The sequence below is a fragment of the Anguilla rostrata genome, chromosome 4 (genome assembly GCF_018555375.3).
Source record: "Anguilla rostrata isolate EN2019 chromosome 4, ASM1855537v3, whole genome shotgun sequence".
Lineage (NCBI taxonomy): Eukaryota > Metazoa > Chordata > Actinopteri > Anguilliformes > Anguillidae > Anguilla > Anguilla rostrata.
In genome coordinates this window covers 5,987,884-5,997,751 of record NC_057936.1, presented here as the reverse complement: position 1 = coordinate 5,997,751, position 9,868 = coordinate 5,987,884, and positions in this window count along the sequence as shown.

Sequence of the window (9,868 nt, the reverse complement as noted above, 5' to 3'; positions counted from 1 at the left end):
GGGAAGGGGGTGGGGGGTATGGGGGGGGGGGGGGGGAATTATAATTCTTCACAGGCCTTCCGTATTAACCCAAACACCAGAGCTGTCAGCGGCTCGGAGGAGAAGGTGCGAGGGGCAAACATTCAGTGTTAATTGGCACTTTGTGGGCCTAGGGCCTTCCCTTTGTGAGGCCGGGCGAGGAGGGGAGGGAGGGAGGAAGAGGGAGAGAAAGGGGGGGAGAAAGAGAGAGAGAGAGAGAGAGAGGGAGAGAAAGAGAGGGAGAGAGGGAGGAGAAGGGGTGAGAGCAATGGAGATGGAGAGAAAGAGAGAGGGAGGGAGAAAGGGGGTAAAGGAGAGAGAGATTGAGAGAGCGAGAGAGAGAGAGAGGGAGGCAGAGAGAGAGGGAGAGAAATAGAGAGAGGAGCAGGGGGAAAGGGGGTGAAGGGGAGAGAGATAGAGAGAGGGGGGGAGAGAGAGAAAGGGAGACCTGGTAAAACAAGGGAGAAGTGAGAGACAGAAAGGGGCTGAGGGAGAGAGAGAGAACAAGGGAGGAAGGATGAAAAAAGAAGAAGAAGAAGAAAAAAGACCGTCCGCTCTTGTTCTTGTGAGTTTGCGGGCCTCGTCGAGAGTATTTCACGGTTCAGTTCTCATTCTTCAGTAATTGGGCTTTCCCCTCCGTGTAAAAAAAAAGGGGGGGCAGGAGAAACAGAATTCACTTCCCGCAGCACACAGCCAGACAGCATGACTAAGCTCCCTCCCTCCGCCTCCCCTAAAGATTTATGTGTTTGAAAACCTGTGGGTTTGATCAGCAAAGCCGGCTGAACGCTACAGGCGTGTGTTTCCAAAATGGCCGACCAGACACCAGGCACTGCCTGAAGCCGCCTTTCCACCGCATGGTACCGGCTCAACTCGACTCGACTCTGCTCGACTTTTTTTGGTTTTCCATCCGGCAAAAAAAGTTGTGGATAGTACCTGGTACCTGGTACTTTTTTTTTTTTCTCCGTCGAGGTTCCAAGCGAGCTGAGGCGATACCAAAAGGTGACGTGAAAACGCTGCAGACCGCTGGTTGGTCAGAGCAACGCGTTTCATGCGGCGTCGCTAATGACGACCAGCTACATTGACGGGGGCGCTATCTGCAGTGGAAAACGAAGTAGCCTACCTGGTACCAAAAGGGAGTAGAGTCGAGTGGAGTGGAGTTCAGCCGGTTTGTTGTACGTCGCTCTGGATAAGAGCGTCTGCCAAATGCCTGTAATGTACCATGTGGTGGAAAAGCGGCCTAAGACACTTCGAGAAGGCCTAAGCGCTATCAAACGAAAGCTTTCAGATGCGTGGGTCCCTGTTCATGTATCACTTGCGGAAATTTATAACGGTGACAGGGACAAATGAAAGCGATTTTACTTTTTTTTTTTAAATCAACGGCGTGGTAAGATTCTTGCATGGTGCGTGAGAGGTATCATTGTTAAAGCAATTCAAATATCCTCAGCAATTCAATCCCCCCCCCCCCCATGTAGGGGACATGAGTCTGTGGTTTTTATCTCAAGAACCATATGTACTACTATGCTGAAACTTACACTACAAGGGGCACTCTAAAAATAAAATATATATATTTTCACTGCAACATGTTTTTGCCATGACAGACACATGTATTATGAGACGTGTGTACTAGGGCAAAATAATTAAAGCACTTTAACCCTTTTTTCTGCCAGGCCTCAGGAAGATTAAGGTGCTTTACGTAAAATATTTCAATAATTTGGACATAAGAAAATGGAATTGAGTTCTTCCACATAACATAGTACAACACAGAAGCATTAACAATAACCCACAATCCGATTTTTATTTATTGTTTTCAAAACATTAATATTTGTGCTGAAGCACTGTTCTTCCCATATGAAACTAAGTTCTTGTGCTAAAGTCTAATCCCTCTGATTGAAAGATTAACATCAGAATGCACTTCAAACATATGATACCATGAGCATGGGAAACCTGAATAAGCAACAGTTAAATAATCAAATAAAATATACATTACATCCACTAGTTTACAAATCGTACATATTTCCAGGTACACTGCCATAAGACTCACTTCCCTTGGCAGGATCTGATGTGGAAAAAGTACAGTTACTCCCTCAAAAGTGAACTTACACTTCTCTCCCCTTACGGAAATTTATAACAGTGAAAGGGACAAATGAAAGCGATTTTACTTTTTTTTTTTAAATCAACGGTGTGGTAAGATTCTTGCATAGTGCGTGAGAGGTATCATTGTTAAAGCAATTCAAATATCCTCAGCAATTCAATCACCCCCCCCCCCCCCCTCCCCACCTCCCGTTTTCTGAGCCATCACATTCAGCATCTCCCGGTAGATTTTTCCCCAAACCTTTCATGTGTGTTTTTAATCAACCCAGAGATTTTCTGGCTCCATCTAAAAACTCGGATTCTAATCAGAGCTTATGAAAAGGAAGGGTAGAGTGGATAGCATTGGTGAAAGTGAGAGAGAGAGCATGACAGACAGTGAGAGAGAGAGAGAGAGAGAGAGTGAGAAAAAGAAAGAGAGAGAAAAAGACATTCTTGCATACACAAGCCCCTAAAAACACAGGCCTTGTAGAGCTTAGAGTGCTCTCCTTGGACTTTGTCCATCTGTCTGTGTGTGCATGTGCATTTGTGTGCGTGTGTGTGCATGCGTGTGTGTGTGCATGTGTTTGCACGTGTGCGTGTGTGTGTGCATGTGTATGTGCGTGTATGTGTGTGTGCATGTGTGTATGTGTGTGTTTGCACGTGTGCGTGTGTGTGTGCATGTGTATGTGCGTGTATGTGTGTGTGCATGTGTGTATGTGTGTGTGCACGATGTTATATTAATTAGACTGAGGCGTATAAAGGGATGGAGTCCTGCCTTTGAGGGGGTGAGGGGCATTCGGTGGGGGGGGTGTTGGGGGGTGGCAGGGGGGTGGCAGGGGGGGATCCTGCTTCACAGAACCTCCGGCCTCTCTCTCCCAGGCAATGATGTAAACAATAATAGTGCCAGGAAAGAAAGGACACAGGTGTCGACCATTGTGATGGGGTGAATGAGGGCCAAGGCAAGGGGGGTCAGAGGGCAGCCTGGGGGGGGGTGGGGGGGGGGGAGGAGGGGGTGCCCGCATGTCCGGCTGAATGACTCACCTCTTAAATGGTCTCTCTCACTGTCTCTTTTTCACTCTCTCTATCTCTCCCTCCCTCATCCCCTTCTCTCTCTCTCTCTCTCTCTCTCTCTCCCTCCTCCCTCTCTCCCTCTCTCTCTCTCTCTCTCTCTCTCTTGCACCGTCTCTTTTCTGCTCCCCTCTTATGTGCGACACATTGCAAGAAGCATTTTTTTTTTTTGTTTTTTTTTTTTGCGGTCGCCATTATCGATTCCTGCTCTCGTCGCTTTTCGGGCCCTTGTAACGCTGTACGGTTTTCAAATGTTTCTTTTCCTGCGGTTCGAGCGTGTCGTTTGAACAACCCCCCCGAGGTTTTAAAAAACCCAACATCAACTGAACCTTATCCACTGATCCAGAGCTCCATAACAGCCTAATGGCCCAGTGCAGACAGCCAGTATGGGCCTCACGGTGTATTTTTTGTGTATTTCAATATCCCAGCGCGTCTCGTTGTAAGAGACGGAATCTTCTGAACTAACGACAGTTTCAGTCGCAGCCTTGGTAAGTTTTTGTTCTCGTTCTCCACGGCAGCCGATGCGCTCGGCCCGCTAGTTCGCGCATGACGCGTATGCGTATAACCGCGGCTCGCCATTGGCCCTCTGAGGCCTTCCTGAGCCGCGCGTCAGACAGCGCGGTTTTCGTCTGCTGCCGTCCAGGGTTTCTCAGCCTCGCAGAGCGAGCGCTCGGCGCGGCGAGGCCGTCGTCTCAGAGCGCTTCCTGGAGCTCGGGCTTCCTGGCCTCAGCGCGTCTCGATGTGCCCGCGAGCGTCCCGAAGGTGTTATTCAGCGCGCCTAAATGCGTTTTGGGGAGGCTTAACGCGCCTCCGTTGCTCTCAGGACTTCACAATGCAAGGGGGCCGCCCGACCCTGTTCCTGGAGAGATATATATACCGTCCCGTCGATTTACATTTAAGCCCTAATCTGGCGCGCTCTGGTCGTATTTAATTTGCTCAACGAGATCTCTGGGCGTTGAAATGGGGAGCGCTTCGCCCGGGCCGGGGTGAAAACCTACGGGACGGCAGATCTCCAGGAACAGGGGTTGGGGCGGTCCCGTCTTAGAGTGTCAGCTCAGTTTGTCCCAGCGCACCTCAGCGTGTCACACTGCTACTCCGGTTCAGCCCAAGTTTCGCCTTCGATGCGCATCACAGCGTCTCAGCGTTTTTCCTCATTTTTTTTTTTAGCCTGTGCCAGGACCAGTCCTGTCCTCACGTTTCCATTTGTGCCTGAGCCCCGGACGTGGGTCAAATGCATATTTGTTTTGGATTCAAATACTTTTCTGTGCTTTACTGATCTTGCCTGGTGTATTGGAACCAACGAAATGCTCTCGACAAGTGCAAACCCCGCCTTCTGGTCATATTGGCAGGCTCAGTTACACCAGGCAAGATCAACAGAGCACAGAAAAGTATTTGAATCCAAAACAAATAGGTATTTGACCCGGGGCTCGGTCTGAGCGCGTCAATCTCTCGGGCCTCAGTGCATCTCAGTACGTGGGGCCGTCTCTGTGTGGCTTCTCGCGCCTCAGCCTCATGTGTCTGTGACGTTGGTGTGCTCTTAATATTTAGTATTCGGCCGTGTGTAAGCCACTTACCCAAAGGCTTTTTGACTTTTCTAAGCGAGAGCGCCTTCATTTTTTGCTGAAGCCGATCCTGAGACCCCCATCAAACAGAAAACGATTTCTGCTAATATCTTCGAAAGACTGGAGACACGGTTTCTCGCTCCCCGATGGCCCACAGTGACTGTTCTCATCCACCGGGTCGGACGGCCCTTAAATGAACGTTTTCATTACCGTCGCTGTTTTTTTTTGCTGTCATGTCATTACTCATTTGCGCTGTGGTTTCAATCTTCCATTTTTGTTTCAAACGTACGCTGTGTTGAGACTTAACTGCGAATTGTGCGCTAAAATAAATGATGGCTGTGACTTGACTCAACTGTGTTTGGCTGCTGTGTGCAAATACGTCTGTCTTTAATGGAGCCTCTCTATACTGCTGTCTCTCTGTGCTGCTGTATCTCTGTGCTGTTGTCTCTCTGTGCTGCTGTCTCTCTGTGCTGCTGTCTCTCTATGCTGCTGCTCACTGTGCTGCTGTCTCTCTGTGCTGCTGTCTGTCTGTGCTGCTGTCTGTCTGCATTGCTGTCTCTCTGTGCTGCTGTCTCTCTGTGCTGCTGTCTCTCTGAGCTGCTGTCTCTCTGTGCTGCTGTCTGTCTGAGCTCCTGTCTCTCTGTGCTGCTGTCTCTCTATGCTGCTGTCTCTCTGTGCTGCTGTATCTCTATGCTGCTGTCTCTCTGTGCTGCTGTCTCTCTGTGCTGCTGTCTCTCTGAGCTGCTGTCTCTCTGTGCTGCTGTCTCTCTGAGCTCCTGTCTCTCTATACTGCTGTCTCTATGTGCTGCTGTCTCTCTGTGCTGCTGTCTCTCTGCGCTGCTGTCTGTCTGTGCTGCTGTCTCTCTATGCTGCTGTATCTCTATGCTGCTGTCTCTCTGTGCTGCTGTCTCTCTATACTGCTGTCTCTCTGTGTTGCTGTCTCTTTGAGCTGCTGTCTCTCTGCGCTGCTGTCTGTCTGCATTGCTGTCTCTCTGTGCTGCTGTCTCTCTGTGCTGCTGTCTCTCTATGCTGCTGTCTCTCTGTGCTGCTGTCTGTCTGCATTGCTGTCTCTCTGCGCTGCTGTCTCTCTGTGCTGCTGTCTGTCTGTGTTGCTGTCTCTCTGAGCTGCTGTCTCTCTGTGCTGCTGTCTGTCTGCATTGCTGTCTCTCTGTGCTGCTGTATCTCTGCGTGTCTCTCATGTGCTGTGTTCTGGCGCTGGGTCCACTGCTCTTCTCCTCAGCTCAGTGCGTTGCTGGGTGAGGCATGCTTCAGCGTTAGCAGGAATTAGAGGCTTGGCTAATCTGTTGCAGGTGTTACTGGCTGCCATCCCATGGCCTGTCCTGGCTCCACAGTCAGTTTGGGGTGGATGCGGGAGCGGGGGAGGTTGGACACAGTAACCTCCCCCCCCTTCCACCCCCTCCACCCCCGTCTCTTTCTGTCAATCTCCTGCTCCCCAGCTCCACCTTATACTCACTGCTACTGCTGAATTCTCTTTCTCTCTCTCTTTCTCTCCTTTCAGTCATCACTCTTTCCATCAAGCACTCTTTCTCATACTCTGAAACCTTCCTTTATTAATCAATAAGGTACGGTGTACGCACACATACTCTCTCTCTCATACATACACCCACATGCTCTCTCTCCGTATCTATCACACCCACACACTCTCATTCTCTCTCTCTCTCTCTCTCTCTCTCTCTCTCTTTGTCACACACACACATACAAACATTTTTACTTTGTATTCCTTCCACATGCCAAACATCTCGGTGTTTTTCCATTGCTTAATTCAATCATGGTGAAAATTTGAACAGCATCACTTCTGACTGCGGCACACATCTACAATGCGGTTATTCTGGTACGTTTGCTAGTGAAACATATGAAAGAGTGAATATTAATGAAAGGAAAAAAATTAGAAACATCTTCAAAGTCAGTTACCCTTGCCGTTTTATTACTGCTAATACTACCAGAACTACTGGCCCCATTAGAGTCAGTCTTATTTTTAGCACAGATTGAACTTACTAAATTTACGCTCGTAATATTTGTGTAATCAGTCATGTATTGTTAGTTACCTGAAATGTAAATAAGATTAATTCAGGTAGCAATAATACTGGATGTGGGAATTATTTATTTTAATGATTTTTTTTTTCCTGTCTGAATTACAGCAAAATCAATGCATTCCCTCAGCCTGAATTCTAGCTTTACTTGGGTAATGCTGCCCCCTCGTGTACTACATGGTTTATACACACATTCTGGAAGAATTTTAAATACAGGTCATCTTAAAATGCAGGGGGCTTACAAAAACCAATAATCTACAAATGAAAGTAAAACAAAATGGATATGGAAGGATGTGATTGGTCTCAATCTAGCCAATTATAACATTCTCTCAGCTAGAGTTCGACCAGCTCAACCTGTAACTTGGTATGAGCCACAGTCACACGACACAACCGCAAGAATGCTGGGGTCAAAGGTCATGTTGTTATTCTCATCCTATAGGTGGAACAAAGAGGAGCGAGAACGCTTTTTTCCTCTGGAAGAAAAAAAAACGTATCTGCTTCAGAAAATGTGTCAAAAATGATGGCGGAAGCAGAAATATTTATGACGCGCAAATATGTGAGAGTCAGCAAAGCCACGCGCGAGCTTAGTCATCTGCAATGCAAGCATTTCACCCCGTGCTCCCTTTGTGATAAATGCATATCTGTGTCTTATTTGGACAGGGTTATTTTCAGGAGAAGTCACGTCACCGCTGCTGGCTATCTATTAGTCTGGGGTGATACCGGCAGACAGATCACTGGGAGGTTTAATTCCACGCCCAGTGATTCATTTGCTTGCCTGTGCATGGCAGAGATACGGTCTTCAGAAATTTAAGGCAAAAAATATATATATTACGGCGCTGAAAGAGTGACCAATGCATTACCGAAGAGTTCAGAAGCCCGCATCAAATGTCTTTTTCTTTCGTCGGTCTCCGGTTCCGGACCACTGAATTTGAGGATAATCTGGCATTCAGCGAGTGTGAAATAACATGCAGCTTTCAAAGCGAGTAATTTCAACTTCATCATCTGCGGCACGGCAACACTTCCATAGATTTCCTTTAGCGGTGACAGCGCAGTTTGCTTTTTCAATTCATTGCACTGTGTTTGCACAGAAAGAGCAATCATCTCTTATTAAAAAAAAAAAAAAACAATTATCCCATAAGGCTAGTAATGTAAAACTACATTAGTGACCAAGAAGACAGACAAACTAAAAAACACAGTGTCACTATTTATTACAGCTGTAAAAAATAACACTGGAAAACTGCTGGACCTACTTAGAATATTAAAAAATCTAAAAATATCAGTTCAGATGCTTCACAGTTGTTTGAAAATCCTGACAGAATTGTGTGAAACACCACCATTTTTCAATTTTAAATGGTTTCTTCCTATCGTTGGAAAAAAAAAAAAATCAGATCAAATCATGTTTCAGCAAAGAACGGCTGAAGAGAACAGATGAATGGTTTAATCCTAATTCATAATTATACACCATAACTGTTCGTATGTTTAAAAAAAAAAAAAAAAGCAAAAGAGAAAACATGATGTGAGCCTGGAGCAGAGCACAGGCATGTCTACAAGGCAGAAATGAGTTCAGCTGTAAAAAAAAAAAATTTTTTAAATTACAGGACCGTTCGCTGTACGATGAGCAGATGGCTGTCTGTCATCATGCAACAGCAGTTATAGATAACGCAATCTGGAACCTTCTCTTTCCATATGCCTTTGAACCGTCTTAAAAGACGATGCGGTGACGCGTACCTTCGCCCTGGCGATGGCGTGTGCCAGTTCCGGTGGCATTTTCTGCCATTTCCATAACTCGCACCCGCACACGGTGTCGTACAAGATAACATGCTGAGCCCCGGTGGACTTCTCTGCTTCTCGTAATGACTGGACTCACTCATCCGGGGACTGCGTACCTATTACCAGGGCTGTGGTAGCGTTTCGGTGCTTTGGTTGGTACAGTAGCATGCAGGGGCGTCGTAGCGGGGGGGAACAGTGGGACTGACTACCCAGGGCCCGAATGGGGAGAGGGCCCTCGAAAAGCCTGGAATGATGCACGAGAGACATGGATCAAGAGAGGAAGGGGGCCCACAGAGACTGCTTATGTATAGGGCCCAGAATTTTCCCCTGGTAGCATGTCACTTACCTAGTTAGTCCACAGTAAACCTGTCCACTTTGGCCGGATCGGAGAATTTTGCCATGTCCCCCGGTACATACGTTGCTCTGTGCTCCCAAACTTGCACACTTTTCCGGTTGTTGTTGTGACTGTTGTTAATATTATTATCATCATCAATATCATAGTGTTTGCTTTCTTTGGTTATTTCAATATAACTATTAAAAAAGAATTTGATTGCACAGGTTCAGTTGGGTGTCCTTTATCATGGAAAAGTGCATAAAAAAGCTACAAAATTTGAAAAGCTCGTCAGGAAAAGAACTCAAACGAAATAAAAAAAATGAGAGAATGAGAGCAAAAGACCCGCACTGTCCAGAGCACATACTGTAAAATGAGACTAGAGGAGTGAAATGGCTCTTTCCTAAATTTCAGGTAAGTGTCTGATCCAGGTGGCTGACAGGCTCACGTTTGCTGAGTTCTGACTTTGTAATCATCGAAAATGAAAATTCAAGGTCTCTTCGAGTCAACAACGCACGCGCACTTGATACGTTTTGAAAGAGCTGCCTTTGATCCGAACGTGCTTTTATTAGGTCTGATTTGAATACCAGGGGCTTTAGAATTTATCGCGGGGAATGTGCTAAAGCCTTCCATTTATCTCAGTTTCCCCTGAACGCAAACAGAACCGCTTCATTAGAATAACGATGAGAATGCGCGCTGAATAAACAATGTCCAGGAGGAAAGACATCCGCAACCTCCCTCTCCCCGAACTGCTTACCTCAGCCAGTATAAAACCCAAATCAATTAACCCATGAGCATGTAAAACACATTATCCCTCTGTTGTATTTAAGACCACTTAAATCGCCTACATATGTAAAGTGCTGTATCCCAGAGGCCGTTAAAGTTCTGCTTAACCTTGTGCGAGTGTGTGCGTGTGAGTGTATGTATGCTGCATGTATGAGTTCGGCACTTTTCAGGCTTTCCCACAGGTAAAGCAGGGCCGGCCCGACCCAATAAAC